This window comes from Pteropus vampyrus, unplaced genomic scaffold (assembly GCF_000151845.1).
Source record: "Pteropus vampyrus isolate Shadow unplaced genomic scaffold, Pvam_2.0 Scaffold59, whole genome shotgun sequence".
Lineage (NCBI taxonomy): Eukaryota > Metazoa > Chordata > Mammalia > Chiroptera > Pteropodidae > Pteropus > Pteropus vampyrus.
Window position 1 is genome coordinate 6,252,386 of NW_011888840.1, and position 24,760 is coordinate 6,277,145.

The 24,760-nt window shown below is 40.2% G+C and overlaps 1 protein-coding gene across 27 annotated transcripts in view; it reads left to right on the forward strand.

Moving 5' to 3' along the window:
• LOC105292562 overlaps nt 1–24,760 on the forward strand; it is a 713,386-nt gene that overhangs the window by 661,986 nt on the left and 26,640 nt on the right. For 25 of the 27 annotated variants that reach the window (XR_002780497.1, XR_002780494.1, XR_002780499.1 and 22 more), the window contains one exon: nt 15,218–16,104. The exons of the other annotated variants lie outside the window; for them this stretch is intronic. The gene's annotated coding sequence lies outside the window, so the exon portion shown is untranslated. The remainder of the gene's footprint in view (nt 1–15,217; nt 16,105–24,760) is intronic. 27 annotated transcript variants of the gene reach the window in all.

Below are 24,760 nucleotides of genomic sequence, written 5' to 3' on the forward strand. Positions count from 1 at the left end.
TCGTGCCAGGCCCGGTAGCATCACCTTCTCTCACCATGCCCGGCACATACTCGGGAAATGCCACCTGTTCGCTTCTGCCCCCCGGGCTTGGGGACTCACGGCCACTCCTTTGGTCAGAGACGCTGACCTTTAGAGGCCCCTCTGAAAGCGCAGATCGATGCGATCGTTTTAGCGCCCACCCTCATGTTAGAACTAAAGAATGTGGCTGATGCCCAGAACGAGCCAGTTTTGCAAGAAGGTGGAGGTGGGGGAGGAAGAAGGGGAAGACTCTGGTGAGGTGTAAGTGACAAGGAGGGAGGTGTGGTCACTAAATGTCAGGGGCAGTTCGCAATCAAGAAGGGCATGAGGGAGGCGCACAGGTAATCCTTCCTGAGGAAACAGCGTGTTCTCTGCGATGAGTCACTCATCCGGGGTTCCCCCGACTCGTAGACACCTGCTGGAGCCTCCACGCCTTTGAATGCAGAGGCTGTGTGGGAATGTGGACCAGAAGCCCTGACCCCCGAGTACCTCTCTTGCTGTCGCCATCTGCTCACCTGCCGTGAGATCCCAGGCAGCGGGGTGCTCCCTCTTGGAGCCCGTTTCTTCATTCGTCTATTGGGGTGGGTGTGTCTTGGGGGGGTGCTGATTTACATCTACGATTCTGTTCTGATGTGATTCTGAACCGACAGAAGAGGAACAGAAAGTGAGACTGAGAAAGACAATGACAGAGAGGGAACCCAGGCCGAGCGCCTTCCGCATGCGGGCAGGCGCTGTGCTCGGACCGGACCGAGGGACGCGGAGCAGACCCGCACGCGCGCCCCGCTCGGGTGGCACCTGTGCCGTACGTAGTCAGAGCGGGCAGCGCACCTGCCCCGGAGCGCGCTCTGAACACGGCGGAGTCGATGCCGAGGCCCATGGAAGCCCGAGTGCCGAGCCCCCCACATCGGGCCCCGGGCAAAAGGGAACCAAGAGGCCACCGGAGGACTTGGGTGGCCGCCCCCTGCTCCGCTGCCTTCGGGTCCTCACCTGGACCCAGCTGCGCCAGGTAGAGGCAGCATAGACCTTTCCCTTCTTACCGCTTCCACCATGTAAGTTTACATCCTCCCTAGAGAAACAGGCATTTCTAGTAAAGAGAAATGTCCTTTAAGTAAGGGGATCAGGACATATTCCTTTAAAAAAAAATCACAAGGAGAATTCAGTAAGATTCTGAAACTAATAGAAATGTTCAAATCCGTGATTTTTCTTTCTTATCTAATTCTTCATAATGACTAAAGAAGACTGACAATGATGACGATGGGCACGGAGAGCGACCGCAGTGAGTTGACACCATTACTAATTACGAAGATTTATTAAATCCTTTCTCTGTGTCAAGAACTTCGCATGCGTTATGTGACACGTGAATTCTATCATCACGCCAGTTCTACAGATGAGGGAATTGACACACAAGCTTGACTAAGGTCACACAAGTTTATAACAGAAGGGACTCCATCAAACGCAGGTGTACCTGCCTCCCCCCGAGTGGCTTCTGGGTCTTACACTCTGGGTCTTGTACGCTGGTCTTTGAGGGAAGCAGGAAAGGTGCAGCCAAAGAGGACGGGCTCTGCTGTGACAGATGGCTACCTGCATGGGGAAACCTGGTGTGGTAGTTGTGGAAAAAACAACAACAACAACAAAATAGGCCAAATTGCTGAGGCCAGTAAGGGTAAAGGAGTGCATCCCTTGAGAGGAGAGCCGTGACTGAGTGACCTGGGCAAGGACAATTTATCCAGCTGCTTCCAGACACAGCACGGGATAGCTGCTAATAAAAAGAAAGCGATCCGGATAGATTATCTCCACACACTAGCCCAGGCATCCTCCTTGAAGGGCAAAGAGGCCGAGGGAAAGGTAAACTTCGGAAGGACTCCTGCTAGTGATCGCAACCTACTGCTTAAGGACTCCACCAGCTGCCTCTCCAGTGTTTGCGGTTCTACTTCTTGTTCAAAGGAGTCTTCTAGCCCCATTCACCCTCTGTAGGATTCAGATGGTTATTTCTAAAACATCAAGTAGTTATTTCATTACTCTGGGTAACTGCAAAGCATTTTTACGAGTGCAGGTAAGCTGGCACTGTAGACTCAAAGTAGAGGAAGACGGGCTTTGGCCCAGCTCAAGGGGAAAGGTAGGCAGCTTTGCACACTCCTCCCCACAGTCCTGGCCTGGTCCACATCTTCTCTTGCAAACCGGATGGGCGACGTGACTTCTATTTCATGGCGTCTCTTCCAAATAGCTGCCTGATGAGATTCCCGCCAATAAGTGAGGTTTATCTAGAAGTTGAAGATGATTGAAACAGAGAGTTTGGGGCTCTTTTAGAGGCTTCAGGGGTTTTCTAAGCTAGAGTGCTATATATAGTTGCTGCTTTTAAGTTCCTATCTACTGTGAAACACAGCTTCCTGCTTTCTCTGAAAAGATGCTTGAGCTCACAAGCTGGGGCCCAGTCACCCAGAAAGACTGACACCCAGATCAGCATAGGTTGTTTTTAGAAGATCACAGGCACCGTCAGTCTCACGTGGAGGAAAATGGGATCCATTTTCCTTCCACCACTTGCCCTACATAGTCTCACTTCCCTTCTACATCCACATCCTTTCCACATCCGTTCTTTGAATTACTATTTCAATAAGGGAGTTACAGAGCGCTACCTAATAGTATGAAAATAGAAATTAGTACCCGGCCTTCGCCAGAGCTTCTGTCGAGTGCTTTTCCAATGTTGATTACCCATATTTTCGTGGTGTTGAATACATATGTACAGAGTGAAGAACACAGGGCTTGCAGAGAGACGAAAGAGTACTCACATTCCAGTGCTGTACTTGAACTTCGTGACCTTGGCCAAGTTACTTTTGTTCCCTCCTTTGGACATGAGGTCATGAGAAGATTAAAAAAGATAATGTGGACATGTCAGGAGTATGCAACTTGTTATTAAGGACTTGAGGTTCATTAAACGTCATCAAAATTATTCTAGATCTCATGTGCTGAGTGGAGAAGTAAATATTGCTGCAAATACCGGGCACATTTTTCATGCCTTTTTTTTTTTTCTTTTACCAGAATGTGTAATTTTTATGGGTGGCAAATCAGTTCTTAAAATAGCTGAATCTTTTATTGAAGTAACTTTAAAAAAATATATCAGCTATTGGTAATGTTAACTTTGATAACTTAAGGTGTTTGCCCGGTTCTCCATTATAAAGTTACCATCTTTCCATTTGCAATTAAGAAGTGGTTTGTGAAGAAACACCATCAAAAATGGGATGAACTGAACCATGTGACTCCACATGAGATACTCAGACATCACTTGGGATGTTCCTGCCCTAAATGCTTCAAGTGAATCAAATCATTAGGAAATATCAGACAATCCCAAACTGAGGAGCTGTCGACATGATTAGTGGCTGGTATTCTTCAAGAGTGTCAGTGTTATCAAGACAGTAAGGCTCAGGAACCATCTCCAAATAAGGAGACCAAGAGACACAGCATCTAGATGCAGTATGTGGTCCTGAATTGGATATCGGACCAAAAAAAACTGCTGTCAAAGATATTATTGGTGAATTTTGACTACGATCTACAGGTTAATTTATAATATTGTGCCAATGTCAAATTTCCTGATTTTCATAATTATATTACAGTTATGGAGTTGAATGCCCTTGCTCTGAAGAAGTATACACTGAAGTATTTACCAGTATAGGGGACACACACACACACACACACACACACACACACACACACACGAAAAAGGGAGAATGATAAAACAAATGTGGTTGATCACCATTTTTCTTAAGATTGAAATGAATAGGCTTCAGTGCCAGCTACATACACTAAAAAACACCCAACAATAATACATCCTCCTATTAGCTCTGCTTGGATTCCTGTTGGGAAGGGTCACAAATTTCCCCTATTCTTTCCTTTTTTCAAGTTTCTTTTCTAGATACTTGATCTTGCTAGTGTCTTGTGACTTGTGGCTCTTCACTTCCTAGTTTGAGTCAACGCAAATGTGAAACTAGTCCTCTTTCCTTGTTTTGATTCAAGATTCAGAGAGAAAAAAGAGTTGATTTGTGGCAGTACTATGCAGAAGACCATGAAAAATTACTAATGAGGTCTCAACTTCTCTACCTCCCAGAGATCTGCAGACTCACTCCTCACAGGGTTTCTCGCTGGCTGGAGTCTCCTTTATGGATTTCTTGGCTGCCATATTAGCCAGGCCCTCACTCTCGTGCCATATTCTTCTCTCTCTCCCATTTCCTAGGCTCCTTTATATCTCTATTCTGGGCCCACTTGCAAAACACGTCTTAGTTTTTTCATTGAGTACACAGAATAATTTATTTTTTATTCAAGATTGGCTTGGCCGATCTTTAAAAATATAAGAAGTTATTATGGTTTTTCTCTTAAACAAAGGGCCATCTATCTGGAGTTTTCAACTTTTGACAACCGAGGTATTAGTGAAAGCTTTGACACTAGAATCTTTCCTTTTAAATGATTAAATATCTGGATGTGTTTATAAGGACAGGAGCAGCATAAAAATTTATCCTCCCACCTCTGTGCATGGAAAACAAATGTATAATTAGTTATAATTATTTGCTAAAAGGCGTAATTATTTTTATTTTCACTGCTTTTTCCTTTCTGGAAAGAAGGTCTTTTGCGAAGGAAAATACACAAGTATTGGAGGCAGACAAATTTGAGTTCTTACCCCGACTTGCTCTAATGAGTTGTTTGACTTCATGCAAAATAGTCATCTACTCAGGGGCCTAATTTTGTCATATTTAAAGTAAGAGCAAAAATATCTAGGAGAGTGACATCAGCAAAATAGCTGTATAGGAAGTTCTAGTGCCTCTCTTTTCCCAGAAACATCAAATTGAACCACCCTGCACACAAAAATACCTTCACAGAAGCCAAAAATTCTAGGTGCGGAATTATAGGTGAAGCACAAAAATAAGAAAAGACACGTTGAAAAGGGTAGGAAAGAGATTCACGCTACCCCATCACTTTTTCCCCAAGCCTGGGCAGCTCAGCATAGAGAGGGACACTGTTTCTGTGGGAAAAGGAGAGTGAGACAGACTTCACTGTGGACCCCGGCACTGGTCCATCCTGGTATCCGACGACTCCCACAGCCCTCGGTGGCCCCCAGTAGGCTCCCACGAACCCAAGTCCCCAGCCCACCCAAGTTTTGACCAGATTGTGAGGCCCTGCATGGGTCCAGGCTCCCAATCAGTCCTCCAAAACCCAGGCTCCAGGTGGACACCTAGAGTCCAGGCTCCCAGATGGGCTCAATGCCAGGCCAGTTACTGAGAACCAAGGCTTTTGATGCACCCCAGCACCAGTCCAGCCCCTGCGGCCTCAGCCAGCTCCTACGGACCCAAGCTCCAAGCCCACCTCAATACAAGACCAGCCCTACACACTGAAACTTCAGCGAAGCCCCCGTGGCCACCAGTCATAGGCTGAGTCTCACAGCCCTAGGCTCTAGGCTTGTCCTAGTGCCAGGCTAGCTCCTACGAAAGAAAGTGGCAGAAAGCTTATTTAAGAAATAATGGCTGCAAACTTCCCAAATCCATGGAGAGATTTGGACATCCAAGTTTGTGAAGCTAATAGGTCACCCCAAGATTTCAACTCAAAGGGATCTCTAAGACAAATAATAATAAAACTGTCTAAAATTAAAGACAAAGAGGAAGTTTTAAAAGCAGCAAGAGAAAAAAATCCTCATATATAATGAAACCCATAAGTGTATCAGTGGATTTTTTAGCAGAAACATCGCAGGCCATGAAAGAGTGGGATGATATATTCAAAATACTAAAAGAAAAATAAGTGCCAGCTAAGAACAAACAAAAGCTGAAGTTCATTACCACTAAACCTGCATTACAAGAAATGCAGAAATGTGTTCCTCAAGCTGAAATAAAAGGATATTAATTAGTAAAATGAAAATGTAAAAAAATATAAAACATACTGGTAAAGGGAAGTATATAGTCAAATTCAGAATACTCTAACACTGTAATATAATTCTGTGTTAATCACTAACTTTAGTATAAAGGTACAAAAGTATTAAAAATAAGTATAGCTATAATAATTTGTTAATGAATACACAATATGAAAAGAAGTCAATTGTAACACCAAAAAAAAAAATTATGGAAGAAAGAGAGTAAAAAAAAGAATTTTTGTATGTGATCAAAGTTAAGTTGTTCTCAGTTTAAAACAGACCATTCTATATCTATAGGATATTTTATGTAAACCTCGTGGTAACAGAAAAGCAAAAACCTGCAATAGGTACAAAAAGACAAAAAAGGGAATCAAAACACACCACTATGAAAGATCAGAATTTCACAAAGAAAGACAACAAAAGAGGAAGAAAGGGCTAAGAGAACTGCATAATAGCCATGCGCGTTTGTCCGGCCATCATGTGTGACTGCTCTCTCTGCAGTGGAAGAGTTGAGTAGTTGCTATAGAGACCATATGGTCCACAATGTCTAATATATTTATGCTCTGGCCCTTTACAGAAAGACCACTGCTGTGGATTATGCAAAATTGAGGAGTTACCATCTCTGAGTCTAGCTTTCAAGATCCATTCTTAATATAAAGATAATACACAATCTGCAAAACTCTTATTACGATTTTTTGACTTATGGTTCTTGAATCCTCAAGTCTATTCAACTCTAAAGAGAATGTAGGCCTATTGATAGTATAGTCATAATCACGAAATGTACTTGTTTGTGTATGTGTGCGTATGCCATCGTCAGGGCTACAGACGTATTGGTTCGTAATGACTAATGAATTTAAATGTAAATTGTGACCATTTTTAGATCTGCCTGAATAATTATGTTCGCTGATGATCAAGGTCGGATAAAAGTACTCAGCATAAAATGAAAGATTACACTATCAAAATAATTTTGTTTTTAATAGATAATCAGATGTTCATTTATTTTTTGTGGTACCTGCTGTTGCTTGTTTATTTTCTTAGATCATTACTTAAGTAGTTAAGGGAAAGGGGTCCATACAAAAATGTTGACACCAGATGACCATTGTGACCTTAGGCTTTGGGAGGATCTCTCCTTGAATGTGGCATCAGTGTGGAAGAGGAACTGCGGAGATGGTCAACTATAGAATCTTCTAGGGTTTTATTTAAAAAAACTGTGCTGGATAGATGATTTCTGTAGCCATAGCAGTCAGGGTTGTTTGGGCATAAACAACCAAAGCCTGCTTCTATGTGGCAGCATCACCAATATCACACCATACCCAAGGTGTGGAAAAACATGGAGATGGCTTTAGATCCATGTGTGGGTTCTTGTCCCACTCCCCATTCCTTGCTGGCTTTGATGGAGATGCTTCTTCTTCCCCGGCTAGTCATTATTTGCTTTGATGCATTCACTACAGGATGACTATTCTGGTACCTTTCATTATTTCTGGTCAGCATCTAGCTGGACTTAAACCCTAACCGAATGACTTCATAACTATGCTATCCTATCAGGTTATTTGTTCTGTTCTTAGTTTTTCCTTCTGTAAAGTGGAGTGTATTTAGAGGATTTGATGTTTAGTGTTTGGCATGTATTAAGCAGTAAATAAATGTCAACTTCTATTGTTGTATCATTATCGTTATTGAAATTGGATAGTAGGCAGGGCGAAAAACAAATTTAAGGGCACAGCAGGATGGAACTGCATGTCAGCTATTATCGTTAATAGTAGTTTAGAGTCTAAGTCTTCCTTCTAGTCTCAAGGTTGGTGTCAAACGCACTAGGCTAAATGACTTTGCATATCCCCAGATGTTAACCGTCAGCTTAAGTACATTTTTCTAGCTTTCCTAACACCAGACTTTAAAACCAGTAATCAGGCAGTTATTGATAAATGATCAAGCCATCATATCTTGAGAAACCCAAGAGAAAAGGCACTTTCATCTTTACTCTATCTGGCTTTCAATCATTTCCTTACATATCTTGAGACCTGACACTTAATTTCACAGCATTCAAGTGTGAGAAAGGGTCATTCCAATACCGACTGTTAAAAAAACCTACAGGGGCTTCTGGCCGCTGGGCCATTACGCTTTCTAAATGAATCATTTCCAGTGTGTGCATATCTGCATTGGTGGTTTCATTGGCTAATAAGTGTAGATTCCCTTACCAGGAGCGCTCAGCCCTTTTGCTCACTTAGTCATTCTGCTCACAAGGATTATTACATTTTGGGTTTTAAAAGATCTTGGCCTTTATTCTTATTAGACCTCTAGTCAAACAGTTCTTTCATTTCCTGTGGGTATTTCATAAGCCCTAACAGGTTCTCCACCAATTATAACTTTAATTTTTCAGCCAATATTTAGTAGCATCTATAGTGTGATAGGCTTTGTGTCATGGGTTGAGAATGCAAACACTAAGAAAAACAGCTGTAAAGATTGCCTTGACTACTGGAGGCACAGCCAATTCTTATACTTTGGTGGTGTTTAGAAGTTGAAAGGGTCCTTGGAGGTTGTTTGGTTCAATCGATGGTGGGAAAAGATGCCCTCTGTAGCATCTGGATCATTCCCCTCCAGCCGCTGTCCCAGTTTTATTTTTTCAACCACATTTAAGGAGCTTTCTGTATATGTACGTTTCTCCGTTTTTTCACCTCCCACTCCATTCTGGCGGCTGCTGCCATCACTTCTGAGCAGTGACTGTCCAGAAATCACAGCGATATTCAAATCTCCAGTCCCATGCCATCTTTGCACTCACCACCTGTACTTGACTCTGGGCAATGCTGACCACTTTGCCCTGGAGACAACACTCCTTCAGTTTGCCTGTTGTAGTACTTTCCTGTTTCCACACACACCTTTGGTCGCTACTTCCCAGAGCTTTTTTCAATTGTTGTTCCTCAACTAAATAGATATGAAAGAGCCTCTGGTTCCTCATTCCCACCTGCTGTCCCAGTCTAAGCCTTCTCAGATTTCATCTTCTCATTGCTCATGGCTTCATTAACACATCAAAGGCTATAACTTTCACACTGATAGCTCCAAGTTAAATATTTCTCCCAGGCTCTAGACCTCTACCTCACTATCCAAGCACTAATTTGACACTTCTGCCTGGATGTTGTTTCACAGGTAAAGCAACCACACCTATCTCAAACTGACCTCATAATCTTTTCCCAGAAAATATGCTTTGTCACTAGTCTTTTTTACCTCGGAAAGTGGCAGCTCCAGCTTCCCATTTGCATATGGCTGTTACCTTAGTGGTCTTGTATACCTCCCTCATCTTCAGATGCATATCTAATAATAGTCACATCCAGGCAAGGTTCTTTCTAAATACTTTTTAAATCTAAGCACTTATTTACATCTTAATTGCCATAACGCTAGTCCAAGCTACCGCATTTTTCCATGGAAGCTTTCCAGAATCTTCTAAGCAGCCTCACCCCTCTCTTCTTGTCCCTTGTCTTCCTAGTCTCCCAACGAGAGTGATCTTTTCAATACTCTTCTGAACCTGTGACTCCCCTGATTAAAATCCTTCAGTCTCCCTGTTATTCTTAGGACATGGATCAGCTTTGATATGGCTTGGTGGCAGTTGCATGTCCTGGTCCCTTTCTAACTCCACGGCCTCACCTCAGATCACCTTTCTCCTCCTTCACACCCTTTCCATCATTCAGATCCTCACTGACCCACAGTATGTGAGATTCCTTCTTGTCTTACTATTTCATCTGCCCATCTAAGTCTCACACAACTGTCAAGTCGTGGCTTGAATATCTTTTCTTATCGAGGCTTGTCCTGATACTCAGGCCAGATTGGATTTCTCATTTATATCTCTCATTTATAGGCTCTCATTTCACAATATATGTATAGCAATTGTAAACATACGGTGATTTGTATGATAATATGTTTTATTCTGTTTTTTTTTTTTTTATGATAGACTATAAGAACTATGAATGTGTGGGGTGGGTGCTATCTATATGAAAAATTTTTCTACCTCCATCTCTCGTACAATCTAAAGTTATTTTTTGAACGAGTTGGCCATACAGCTTCTGCTTCAGTGCTTTAAGCATCTAACAGGAAGCTTTGCATTTTTCTCCAGTTACTTCACCTCTGTGTCCCCCACAAATGTGGGAGTGAATAATGCCTAATAGATAGTTCTGTAGTAATGAGTAAATATATTTCACATTTATTACTATGTGAAATTCTCTAGGAGCAGGTCAGACAAATGAATGGAATATGCAAATGCACATGGGGAAAACTTGGTACTGGCACTTCTGAAAACCACACGTCATTTTCTAAAAGGAAAATTATATTTACAAAGTGTGCAACCTCAGCATCAAGACTAGGAAAAGAAAGAGAGAAAGGATTTGTGGCTTCACTTCCATATGTCCCTCCTCGAGGAGTCGCACAGTTCCTGGCGACGTGCTCTGGGGAGAAGAATACAGCTGTCTGTCTGAACCCTCTCATTCTCGGTGACGGAGTCAGGCTTACAGACCTGTTTCCTGGGGTTCAGAAATAGAGGGGACTATGAGGTTTCTGACGTAAGCTGGCTTCTCCTTACTTTTGTTCACTGTCACTGCATCAATCCAGACAGCCAGAGAGACCCGACTGCAACACCACCTTCATTTAATTAATTCACTCAAAATGATTTCCTTTTTAAGGACTGTGGTGAGTACCGACGGAAGAATGCTCGATCGGGCAAACCTCAGCACATCTGGTGCCCTTCCCCACACCTCCGCAGAAGGGAGGGTCAGGTGACTTTCTAGGAAATAGAATTTTCTGAGTCGTTTTATTGTCATGTATTTCTTAATGGTGGCAATAGCCAAAAATAATTTGAAGAAGACAGGTTATAAGTAGCCACCCACCTACTTACCTAAAAAATGTACCGGCAAGTATTCTCCCTTCTTTCTACCAATTCTTTCTCCCTTTCCCTCCCGCCCTCTTTGAAACGTATTGGTTTTATACACTGATGTACGAACTCCATCCTCCCCACCCTCCACCCTCACTCTGAGCCACTGAGCAGATTACACCATTTGGAGTTTATTGTGAAAAAAAGTAAGAGTTGAGAAAAGGCAGCACAGGACAGGACTTGTGAGACAAGGCTTTTGAGTGAGCTAGACTTCTTTTGAGTCTTGAGCTGTCTTAAAGGCAGTGTGATCTTGGTCAAGTTGCTTGAGCTCTACAGGACTCAGTTCCTCCTTTCTGCAGGGGTGTACGCGGCAATGCCCCCGATGCTGTGAGTCGTTTCCCCTCTAATCACACAAACCACTTGGTATAGAATCTGACACTTAGCAAGTACTCAGCAAATATTAACTATTTACTTTCTAATTATTTTGCTTTTGATACTTCAACAGTAGTCATTAATTAATAATATTATATCAAGCAAAGGGGTTCAAATGCTTCAAGCAATCATTTATTCACCCTCACAAATAATCCTCTTTCCTCAGCTTTTTCCTCCTTCCCCTCACCTGCCCACAGTCATAGAACTCTGAAGATGGAAATAAATCAAGAAGACAAATTCTACTTATTATAGGTAGCCCTGGAAGAACCTTAGGAAAGCCTGAATCACAGAGTGTATCCAGATCTAGCGGGGAGAGAGCTCGTTTCATCAAGTAATTTCTAATTCTAGGTTTGCTCACTCTGATTTTAGCTGCATTCATGCAGAAAACATTGAACATCTACCACATGTAAGGTCCTGTTTTAGGATGCATCCCCTCATGATCCATATAGTGAAGTCCTCACCCCGGTACCCCGGAATGTGACTTTATTTGGAAATAGAGTCATTGAATATGTAAGTAGTTAAGTTGAGGTCATTAGCATGGGCTCTAATCCAATAGGACTAGTATCCTTATAAAAGGTGGACATTTAAACACAGAGACACATATACGGGAAGAACACTACATGAAATCGAAGGCAGAAGTCAGGGGGATGCTTCTACAGTGCCCAAGATGGCCAGCAATCCACCTGAAGCTGAAAGACAAGCATGAAACAGACTCTCCCTCACAGTCCTCAGGGACACCAACTCTGCCAACACCTTGATCTTGGACTTCTAGCCTCTAGAATTTATTGAGACAATAAACTTTTGTTGTTTAAGCCACTCAGTTTGTATAACGTCAGTCCTAGCAAACTCATACAGGCCAAATGTATTCGATGTCAAAAGAACTGCATGTAAGATAAAGATGCCGAAGTTACTTCTCCGGCTTTAAGGGGCTTACGCTTAGTGAAGAATACATCACAGTTCCTCGGGGGTGCAATGCTTAATTTTTCTGGATGCCTAGTTGCAGATTTTTATTCCTTCTCATGCTCACTAGCTTCCACAACACACTTTAAATCTTTGATATAGCACCGACTTATATTGTGTAGACTACTTTTTTAGGATAAGATGTATTGATGACTTTATCCTTACTCAATACACTTGGAACAAGGAATAACCAGAAGGATGATGGAAGGAAAGACAGACAGAATAAAAGAGTAGAGGAGAAAGGGGCTCCTTCCTATAACATCCAGAGATGGTGCTCAAGCTCTTCCTAGGAGTCTCCAGTGTGACATGTCCCTCCCAATGTTCCCATCACTTAAGTGCTCCGGGTTCTAGAAAGTTCTTTCTAACTTGAACTAAAATTTATATTTCTGCAATTACTGGAACTCTGGTCTTAGTTCTCCTCTCTAGAGTAAGACACAATAATGTCTAACCCCCTTCCTCTTCCCAGTCCTTTAGACAATTGAAGATTGATAACAGGTGTCCCCAGAGACTTCTCTGCTAGAGATTACACCAAGCCCCAGACCGATGTGGCTTCTGGATCAGTTCATCCTGATCGGGGGTTTGACACATGCCAGGCTCCTTCATATATACACATGTGACCTTCACCAGACAACTAAACATAAGCACTGTCCCCACTGTAGAGTAAGGAACCGACAGAGTAAGCTGGGCGAGGCGAAGTGATTTGTCTGAGGCTACACTGTGGTACGTGGGATTCATATACTGATATATCTGACAATAAGCCAGGTTCTGACTCCACAAAACCAGAAGCATAAATTTTTCAAAGGGAGTCTGGTCTACTCTCTGGCTCTGACCTGAACTCTTGCATTATGAAGGAGACTGAAGTTTGGTGCTGCATCGTTAATGGCTGGGTCCTTATCCTACTCAAACAAGGTCTATTCAGAAAGAGCGGGGACCAGCTGGCATATGGCATTGGGTGCCAATACATCTGAGAGTGCCAGGCAGAACAGCCTTGACTGGCAGCTATTCCTTTGTCCAGCTGTCCAGTGGGAGATGAGCAGCAAAGTGGCCTAGCTGGCACCAAATATATCTGCTTCTATTTTTATGCCTTGTGAATGTCAGAGCAATGAAACCGATGAGCGGTGTTTTCTCTAAAAAAAAAAAGTTCAGGCCAACGTACACCACTATCAAAAATCCCCCCAGTTCTATATAGTAGGAAAACAACTGGTTTCAAGGTGAGGTGTCTGGGTTTCACCCTAGATCTGTCATTCACATACTGTGGAAACCAGGCTGCTCCCTTGGATTCTACGGGCTCTGTTTTCTTATTTATGAAAACCTTTCACGCTTTGGTTTGATGATCAATTGTAAGGGTGTATTTGAAAGTTATTTAAAAGGTAAAAATTACAATAAAGCATAAACACGTAAGAATTTAAGTCTTTGAAAGATAACAATTATCTGGGTGATGGGAAAAAATAGAGTATTTGGGTAAAATTACAAAATTCAGCAGAGCAGGTCGGAGGAATCATTGTCCTATGCAGATATCTGTAAAGAAGTCATCGACATTAAATAGCAGAGTATTAAGCGTCTATGAAATTGACTTGTCATTTGTTCTGCTGGTACAAATTTTTTTTTCATTTTGATTGTGATTTGTTTTTCCCATTTTGTACCCTAACTTGAACTGTCGGGTTAGAGGCTTTCTTTAAACTTCACTGGGGTGAGGGCCGTGTCATTACGAGGGAACAGGTAAGATGCAAATGGATTGCAGTGCAGCAACTGTTTTTCATGGGACAGCAGACTGCTTCTGAAAGACTGTGGAGAATTTGACTCACTAATGTTAGAAATTGTAATGCCAGTTAGAGGCCTATGCTATAGGCATAAAATGCTAGAGCTCAGCAGAACCCATGAATTATATAATCCAAACTCTCATTAAAACAAGGAGAAACTCATATTCGGAGAGACAGGATGGACAAAGAGAACAGACATTTATGAAGCATCTCAGACCTTTCTTGCTGCCTACAACCAAATGTGTTTTTTTCATCTTTTAATTTCCCGGTGGACTTTGTCTATTTCCCTTTTATAGTAGTGTGTGTGTGTGTGTGTGTGTGTGTGTGTGTGTGTGTGTGTGTGTGTGGCCTCTATGTGTGCACAGTAGAAAATCTTTATATTTAAAGACTGAATTTGGCGCCATGTAGGCTGGGCTAACAGCTTTCTCATCAAGACATCAGAGTCAGCACTGACTAGTCTGTCATGGACCAATGTGAGATGTAAAACAGTTGGATATTTCACAGGATTCTGCCTTGTGATACTTATCATCATGCATGTGTCAGTCTCTCCCTTTAGGCTGAAAGTTTCTTGGAGGAAGCCGCAGTTTTGGCTCTGCCTTACCAGATTTAATTTTCACATCAGGTCTATGGATATGATATATTGACTAATCTCAAAATACAGCATGTAAGTAGGAGTTTCACTTCTCACAAGAAGTCAAGGATATAGAAACAAACCCTCTCACTTTGGAGGTATAGACTTTTGAGAAGTACTAAGTTGGAAGACAATTTAGACTTTACCCCCTCTTCATTGAAAAAAATTATTAGCATCTGAAGTTTATGCATTGCACAGATTTAGGAAATAATGGACAAAACAATAGTCAAAGTGGAGGACATTTAACAGATGAAACTTTATGTTGTCAAAGCAGAAAATCTTTATAGTTTCAAGACTGAATTTTGTGTAATGAAGACTGAGACTTAAGAATTTTCTTGTTTCACATTGACTGATCTAGCTCATTTAGCATTGACTGGTTTGTCCAAGGGAAACAAAACAAGGCCAAAAAATGTAAAAGAAAGAGGAGAGAAGGAGAGGTAGAAGGACAGGAGAGGGGGAAGGAGAGAGAGCAATGTCAACGTTTGGTACCTAGTTTGCAAAGATGGCTTCAATGATTTCTTACCTCCTGGTACCCACTTCCCATTGCAATGGGACTTTGCTATTTCTTCTATCAAGCTGTAGTGTCTGTTTTGCCTCCCCTGGAGGCAAGTTGAATTGGCCAGTTGAATGAGTCAGAAGTGACGCTGTACAACTTGTTTTTGTTGTTATTTTTTTTTTAGAATGCTTCCAGCATCATGTAAAGAAGCCGGATCTAGAAGTTTGTCAGAGAAGATGCTATGTGGAATGGAGACAAAGCATCTCAGCCCCTGAACCAATTAGTCAACAGCCGGCATCATTTGCCAGCAACTTGAGTGAGACCGTCTTGGACTACCCAGCCATTGTTGGGCCATCGAGCACATGAGTGACCTCAGGAAAAACCAGCTGAAATCAGCCCAATTTGTTAGACCACAAAATCAAGTAGATATTCAAGAAATGGTAGCTATTTTTATGTGCAGAACCAATACTGCTGACTTTTAAGGCATTGAGCTCAGCACATTTTAATGTCACATTTAATCCATTCTAAATGTACTTGAGCCATTGACATGCTGGCATTAATTCTTCACCATCTCAAGAAAATTTTAATAATAAAATATTTGTTTGGCAAATCTTTAAATATTAGCTTTTAGAAAGACACCGCCTAGAATTCACAAAATAATGCCTCAATTAATTCACAAGGCACATCTACAATGTACACACAACAGGTGTTTCTATTTATGTGTTCCAACTGGCTGAAGACACAAAATTATGATTTCTTCCCTAGAAGGAATTATACAAAGGAAAAAATCACCAGGTTAAAGATTATACAACTTTCTTTTTCTAGGGATTATCCATATTGCTCGTTTCTAGGTCTCCCTTCTCTACTTCTGTGTTCACAGACTTCCTGATGAGGATTCTGGGTACAACCCAGGGAATGATCAGTGTGTTTAGAGTCTGAATATTTCATCACCATATCCAACACATTGGACTTTTCTAAGTACATCTGCTCTAATTGCTCTGCTCACATCTGATGAAATATCATCCTTCTACTTCATACCCATAGTTGGGAATGCAGTTCTGCTCTATGAAGGTGGGTGAGTCTCTTCTACAGAAGCCTGTAATACCTCTTTGTGTGAGGACCAGGCTAGACTCCAGAGACAGGAATTCATTTTATTTTAATTCATGTAACATTTAGGTTCAAGGGAAGCTACCAGAGCTTCCTTATCACCTCCTGTTGGGTCACCACTGAATTCTGAAATCTGAAACCTAATCAAGGCAATATGAGCTTGAGGGAGCATTAAACCCTGGGAAAGGAAGGATGCACTCTGTCAGTGAAACTGGTGGGATGAAATGTGTCAACCTTTTGTGGCTTCATGATTTGGTTAATAAGGAGTGGTTTTAACATCAAAAGGTAATTTTAACTCATATTTGGCAAAATGCCTTTACCACAAGTGTTAGTGACAACCGAAGAGCTCAGAACCCATTGCAAATTCTTCCCTATGTGATGAGTTCCAGGAAAGGAAAAAGTACTTTACTACCAAGGATACTTAATTAATTTACTTAACAAATATTTGACACCTTAGGCTAAGCCTTAGAATTACATATATGAATATTACAGTGTTTTTACTTCTTCAAGGAATGTATAAATTAGTGGAGGCATGGCTATGTAACCAGCAATTGAAAAAAATAGAATAAAAAAGACAATTCATCCAGTTATCAGAACTTCAATTTCTTGTAAGGTAAAATGATAACTAGTGCTAATAATTTTTATCTCAAATGGTTTTAAATAAGAAATTATAAATAAAGTCAGTGTTACAGGTAAAAGCAGGCAATTAATAAATGAAAAACATCATGATGATTATTATTAGAGGAGGTGGATCTATGATAAGCTTTGAAGGGTGAAGTGAAACCAAAGAGAGAAAAGGGAATTCCAGGCAGGAGAATCCCAGGCAGGAGCTACCTTTCACTATGCCATCACAGAGTAAGAAATAATTCAGTATCGTTGGGGTACAAAGTATGTGTGAGATAAGCCTGGATGGATAGGCAGGGCCACATTATACTGGATCTTGAATGTCAGCCGAAGAAGTTGATACCATATCCTACAGAGTGCAGGAAGTCACTAATGGGTTTTAGATATTTTAGGGACGTGATCAAGATTGCATTTTAGAACCATCGATTGGATAACAAGAAAGAAGTGTGGAAGAAAGGTAAGAGGCAGAGAACGTGCAGGAATATCTAGTGAAATTAAAAGAACCAAGAACTTAACAATACTATTTCTAGGCTTACACACAGTGCAGCATTTGTTGCGACTTTGCTTATAATAGCAAAAAGGCTGGCATCATCCGAATATCTATCAGTAGAAGTAAATGCATAAATGGTATAGTCTAGTTAAAGAATTACCAGAATATTATATACTAAAATGAATCAGTGAAATCCATATGTATTAGCAAGAGTCGATCTCAAGTACATGAGTTGAACACAATAACAAGCTGAAGAATGTTAAGCACAATCTGCTGCCATTTACAAATACTTAAGAAATAATACTGTTTAGGGACAAGTAAACACAAATGTATAGAAAAGAACTTGAAGAAAAGTCACCAATTTTCTTATAGTTGTTATAAGGAAGACATTGAAGAGAAAAATAAAGAAGATTTCAAGTTATCTTGGATGTCCTGTTTTATAAGTAAAATTTTAAAGCAAACATGACAATATAACACTTGTGATTTTCAGCGATTGAGGGAATGGATTTTATTTTTAATAGCTTCTATGCTTGTAAAAACATTTTAATGAAATATGTGTTTAGTTTTGTTTAGTGTGTGTGTGTGTGTGTGTGTGTGTGTGTGTGTGTGTGTGCGCGCGCGCGCACGCACGCACATATGCACAGGTCCGAAGTGTCAAACTCTTATGGAGAGTGCCTGAGTATACTGAGACCCACCCTCTACCAACTGGCAAAGGCAGGAAATGGCTGACAGTAAGAACAATAACTTCAACTTGGGCCCAGAATGGTGTATGTGTGTGTGGAGGTGGGTACACACTAACAGCTGCCAAGTCTTTTAAATAACTCTGAGACTCCTCATTGTTTTCAAATCAGGCAATCAATGAAACCAAGTACTGCTCTTAGTTCAGGAGGTGGAGGAGAGTTTTCAAGGGAGGTTAGTGACTGGGAGGCAGGTGTAGGGAGGGCTCAGTGGCCCGAAGACCTGGAGAGGGAGTGAGTCAGTCCTGTGGTTTCAGGGAAATGGGACGGCACCTTGGTGGGACAGCTCTAGGCAAACAATTATGCTTCACCTCCTACTTTCTCTCACCAATGGCCTTTAAACTCTGTTTTTGAGGGAGGAATGGAAAATGCGATCTTGATAGTTATTTTTTCTGTTGTTATTAGTAGTCAAAGGCACTTATGGAGAGAGAAAACCTGGTGAACAAAACTGGTTTCAAAAACATGAAGAAAATACCCATTAAGTTAATTTGAATTTTCTATTCGATTCAAGTCAGCAAATAGCAAACATATTTTTCCCTTGCCAATTGTATTTTGAACATTATTCTAGGTACTACAGAAAGCACAAAAGAAAAGGAAATATGATCTTTGCATTTGAGAGAGCTTACAGTTGAACTATTGTGCAGGAAGTATTTACTAAGAGCAGTATGATTAGTGCAAACCATGCCATAAGATTATAGAGAAAATCACACAGGCATTACAAAACAAGTTAAAAGAATATGCATGGGATTTGTATTTTTGCTGGGTTTTGAAAAGGAAGCAAAATTTCAGCAAGCAGAGGCCAGAAGAAAGAATATTTGGATAGAGGGAAAAGTGTTAAGAACACCCAAAGGAAAGGGAAAGAAACTGTTTGGAAGTTTATTAATAGAGTACTTCAGTTATATAATAAGGTCTGAATTGGAAAGGGAGGGAGGGTTGTAAAGGAGGATGTGGAAGTTAAGTAGAACCCGTATTGTGTAGGATAGTGAATGTCAAGGTGAGGAATATGGGCTGTATACAACAGGCAGTGGGGAATGGTTCAGAAAAGAGTATTTGAATATAATATGTTTGGAGCACTCCTCTAGTACCGTGGGTCTTCTGGAAGCACCATATGCAGCTTCCTCTTTTTTGTTATTAGAAATTTCTACCATGAGAACAAGACCAAGGTAGCCTGCTGAACGATGAGGGACATAGACTTGGTCACCCCTATCACTCAAGGTGACAGGCTGCCAAATGCCAGATATATAAATGAGGACATCTTAGATCATCCAGCCACACGTGACTCACCAGCCAGCTAGAAAGACTTGATAAAGCCCAGGAGGATGACTGAGGCCATTCCAGACAAGAAGAACCACTCCTCTAATCCACAGACTTATGAGATTAATAAATGGTGGTTGTTTAAAGCTACTGAGTTTTGGTGTGTTTAGTTACATAGCAACATGAATCTGCCTAGGCATAGTAAGTCCTTATTTATCCAGGAGCTAGTTAAAATTAGAGCATGTTTTTGCATTAAAAGTCATGAATTATGTGTAACAATGGCTGTAAGTCTTACAGATAAGAGCGCTACATAGATGACAGACACAGTTTTTCTGACTCTTGATCAAGTGCTATTTCGGTGTTCTGATTCTGCTTTTCCAAAGTTCTTGGGAAATAGAACCTGTACTATTTTCTTCTCTTCCTTTCTGATGATCTAATTCTCTCCTGTGGCTCACAGGGCAAGTTGTGCTCTCCAGCCAATAATGATAGGACGGATGAGGCCAAGATCCCAGTTATTCTTCCGTTCTGGTTATATATATTTTTTGTAAAATGAATAGAAAACCTTCACCCTTGCTTGTAGGACTAGATAAGTTCATCGTCAAAACTGAAAGTTGATGATCAGACAAGGACTTATTAAGGCCCATGTCCTCAATTAATCTAGAAGAGTGGTTAAGGGTGTAGGTGAGTTCCAGAATAAAGCTGCTTAGGTTAGCACCTGGTTCCATCAGTCCCTACATGTGTGGTGGTGGGAGATGTACGTCATCTCTCTGGTACCCAATTTCTTCACCTCTAATATGGGAAAAAAATGGTACTTATATGTGAGAATTAAGTAATACAGAGAAGGGGCTTAGAACAGTGCCTGGCACACAGGGAGCCCTCAGTGTTTTCACCATCCTTCATCGAGCCTAGTGCGCTTAAACGAATATCATTTGGTCGGTCAGCAGATGTGAGTTCAGACGTTGACATAGCCTCAACCCAATGACATCTACATATTTTCATCTATAAAGTGAAAACGTCAATGCAAAAAATTCATTCAAGCTCTAAACATGTATAATCCTTTGCTTTTATTTTATTGAGGTGTCTCCAACTTTTTCCAGAAATAGATCTTGCAAAACGAAACAAAAAAAGGGGTTAAAAAACATATTGATCTAGTAGATGGGAAGGTAGCATAGCGGAGACACAGTCACTCTACTTGGAAAATGTTTTTTTAAATGTATGAACTCATTAATGGTTTTTTTCAGGATTAAAAAAATATAAAAACTAGAAACCAGCCTACACTTTGCATTTCTCATTATGAGAAAAAAATTTCCTGCAGTTGAACTATATGACATTTAATGACACATGGTGACAATTTTAGGGTATAGGCCCATCCTCCTCGGAGTGACTCATAATGTGTTTTCTATAAGACAAAACAGTCTTATAAACCAAGATATGGCTTCTCAGAAAATGAGAGAGCAGGGCTCTGGTGCTGCTCTGCCTGACTGGAAAGCCCAGCGAAGAAGAATGGGCTCCCAGTTGTGGCCGCCATCTTGAGCCTCTGCACATTTACTCTACCTTAACACTGTGCTCTAATTCAGAAACGATGGATACCTGGTACATAAAGAGGAATTCAGGAAGTTTTATGGCCACCACCCAAGTATACAATCAAAACTCTTTGGTGTATTATAACATTTACTTGTGATTTTTATTGGTTTTTGAACCAGAATTGGACAGATACAGTTAAAATCTCACTAGTATTCACACTGTTTTCATCAGTCCTGGAGCAATTATTATCCTGAAGTCAGTGTCTTCCCATCCACAATGGAGTGGAATATTTTTATTCCATCAATGAGAATAGGAAAAAGATGGTTCTATCTTAAAATTTGCATGTCATTTTGTAGTGAACAAATCAAAGTTTAAGTTAAATTTTGTTTCTGAGATCTATTTATGTTGATACAAATATTAGGTTGAACTGTATAAGATTGCTAGCAATCAACTAATTTTGACTTATAAAAATGGAAGTCTTGTATGAGTAAACGTAGTGCACCAATTTCACTCAGTTTAGTTGCTATATTAGATTCCACAACTTTTAAAATGCATCCCTCCATTGTTACACATCCAACTTGATTCTAATTTTTTTTTATGATTATAAACACTGCTACAATTAATTTGTACAAGTCTGTCAGGAGCTGTAAAAAGTATGGAATTTTACCCTGTTTGAAAGCTAACAAGTTGGTCTGCCATAGTTTCATGAATTCTGGCAGAAGACATGTTAGAGGCAAAGAACTTTATTATTGATGGCAGAGCAAAGAGCATGAAAATTTGCGTATTTGTACCAATTCCCCTTTCCTCTTGACTTTTAGGAGAACGATCTGTAGGGGCCCAGATGAAAACTATGCACAGTGATCTGCATCATAGCTGAGGGACCCTGAGCTCAGGGAACCCAAATTTTTTATAACACGCTATAAGCAAACATACTTGATTTTTGTTCCAAAGGGAGACATTACTTTTATTGTACTAACAGAAAGCAAGTCTGCCCTCTGCAGACATTACCTCTTTCAGTCTGTTCACCTTACAAACATCCTTGAAAAGATCACTTGGAACAGAAGGACAGCTAGTACCTTTGCTTGCAAGGTGCGCAGAAACTTGAGAGAGGCATGGATAATTGTCTCCCAATGATCTTCTGGTGCATACATGGGGATTTCACTGGGACAGAGCTAAACACAGGGTTCCCGGGAATATTGGATTTGTGTGACATTTTTTCCCCCCAAATATTGTTAAATACTCTCCAAGTTGGCTATACCAATTTGCACTTTCATCATCAGTATAAGATTTTTGCCTCTGTCTATTTTTCTCAGTATTTTATTCTTTCCAAACTGATGGTATTTCACTTTTAACAATGTTCATGTATCTAGTTGCTAGCAATTTGAGCTTAGTTTCCTGTTTATTTGTCCTTCGAGTGTCCTCATATAAATTTCCTTTTTATATGCTTTACCATTTTCTTCTATTTGTAGTTTATCAATATTTTATTGACTCGTAGATTTTTTATGCATTCCAGATACTGATCTCTTTCTTTTAAAAATTTATAATTATCTTCTCTCTGTGAATCACCTGATTTTAGTTGTATTTATCATGCGTTTTGTGGTATATATTTTTAAATTTTTATTTAAACAAACTTATTAATCTACTATTTACTTATGGTTTGTATTTTTTTTCCTGAAAGTAGTATACAAATCTCACCTAGTACAATAAATATATTCTCTATAATAAATATATTCTGTATTTTCTTCTATGGTTTTAAAATAATCACATGTAGGTCTTTAATAAGGATAGAATTTGTTTTGGAGTAATATATAAGATAGGTATCTCAATGAACTTTTAAAATATGTAAATGGCAACATGTCCCATTACCATTTGTTCACAGGCCTATTCTTTCCCACTGATTTCTAAGGAAGACTGTGTCTCAATACACTAAGTCTTGGTATCCAGCAATGCAATCCAACCCCAACACTTTTATTCTATATTAATTGAAAATTGCTTTGGTGACTTTTAAGACTTTGTAATTCCACATACATTTTAAACTAAGCATTGTCTGTGCTAGATGATATGTTTTAATTTCTGTTACTTAAACCACCCAATCTGTGGTGTTTTGTCACAGCAGCTCTAGAAAATTAATACACTATTTTAAGCTTATTTACATACCGGGGCTTAAATAACCCCCAACAAACTACATTTCTTATTCTTATTTCTTCTTTCTGAATAAATTGAGACGTATACCAAATAAATGACAGGGTTTTAAAAAAAACACCTTTACTACTGACCAAGGCCAATGTGAAGAATCCTGATTTGAGAACAAAGGACAAATAGACTTGCTAATACGAAATGCTATACTTAGGCAAACTCACTTGAAAGTCCCACCAGTATAGATGGGAGCAGTCTTCCCTGAATGGGGACAGCTGAGGGATAGGGGAGCACTGGAATATTCTTTCTATGCACAGCAAAAAGAAGAAGCTCCCTCATTCCTGAGCCCAGCATGTCTGGTTATTCTTTCTAAATTTTTCAATCATATAAGTTACTCCACATTAGGAGAGAGAGAGAGAGAGAGAGTAAAAGGATAGGTTGAGAAACATCAGCAGTATATGTCAACAAAACGACTCCTCATGAAAATGTTGAGAATGAAAAGAAACACGTCTCCTCTATCGTTCTCCAAGTTTGTGTTTTCATAACTCATTGGGATTTACTATGATGTCTTTATTGAAAAAGGTTTGGTTATCCGTGGAGGAAGATGTGACCAGCAGTCCCCTGGGACAATGCTGCTCCTGTTCATATAAGGCCATTCCACCAACCAATCACTGCTCCATTGAGGACCACTCCTGTTGAATATTAATCAACCTGAGCTCACTTTTTGCCCCAATATTAAAAGTGACTTCATGTGACATTTCCCCACCCACACTAAGTCCATCATTACATTTCAAAGGGTCTGTAGTGATGTGATGACATGTTTAACATGTTTAAACACACTCAATACACTTGACGTGTAGTAATGTGTGATAATGCACATTAATGTGGATTACTCCAATTTATATATAAGGTGGTTCTCACCCCCACCTCCTGGCCATTATACCCTCCCTGGGAGAAATTAAAGTTTGAAGCAAAATCTTCATGTGCACCAAGTCCAAAATAACTAAAATTAAAATTCGCTTGTCCTTGTGAATTGAATTTTAAAAAATTTGAAGCCCCAAATTTATTCTTATTCATTTTTCAATTCCACTCATTCTTGGCTATAGGGGTTCTTAACACTTAGTGGAGTTGGGATTTCTTTAGCAGCTCCAGTGAGGCTGTGTCTCCCAGGAATCTGAGTAGTTTTTCCAAGGCCTCAGCAGTAGAAATAATTCAATGCCAAGTCTCTAATGTGCCTAGTTTTTCTTTAATTAAACTTTTTACATTGGGACAACAATAGATTTATATGCAGTGTAGAGATTCACCCAGGTTTTGTATGTATCAATAGTTCATTATTTTTTACTGGTAAGCAGTACTCCATAGTACAGATTTACCATAGATTGTTTAACTATTCATCCATTGAAGGACATCTGTCATTATCTCTGATCTGGTTTCATAAATTTTATTCATTCTTCCATTATTCAGGTTAAAACCTTGAATCTTCTCTCTCAACATACTTTGATCAAATAATAAATTCTATGGCCCCTATCTTCAAAATATATCCAGAATCTATCTACTTCTCATTGTCATTAATTTGTACCCCTGGTGTTGAGCCAGTATCACTGTTTCCCATTCTATGTCAGCCAAGGACTTGGAGGACATGTCCCAAATCTTAGAGATATAAGGGTAGAGGAATACTACAAAAAATATCTTAATTATGGGAATGTGTTTAGGAGCTCCCTCTCAGTTATAAATTGCTTCAAGTTATAAATTGCTCACTTGAGTCTAAGGATTCTTAGAGCTTCAACTTGATTTTACCTTCATATTGGTGGGGGAGTTATCTTGGAGGAAAATGTGGCAAGAATTTTTGATGAAG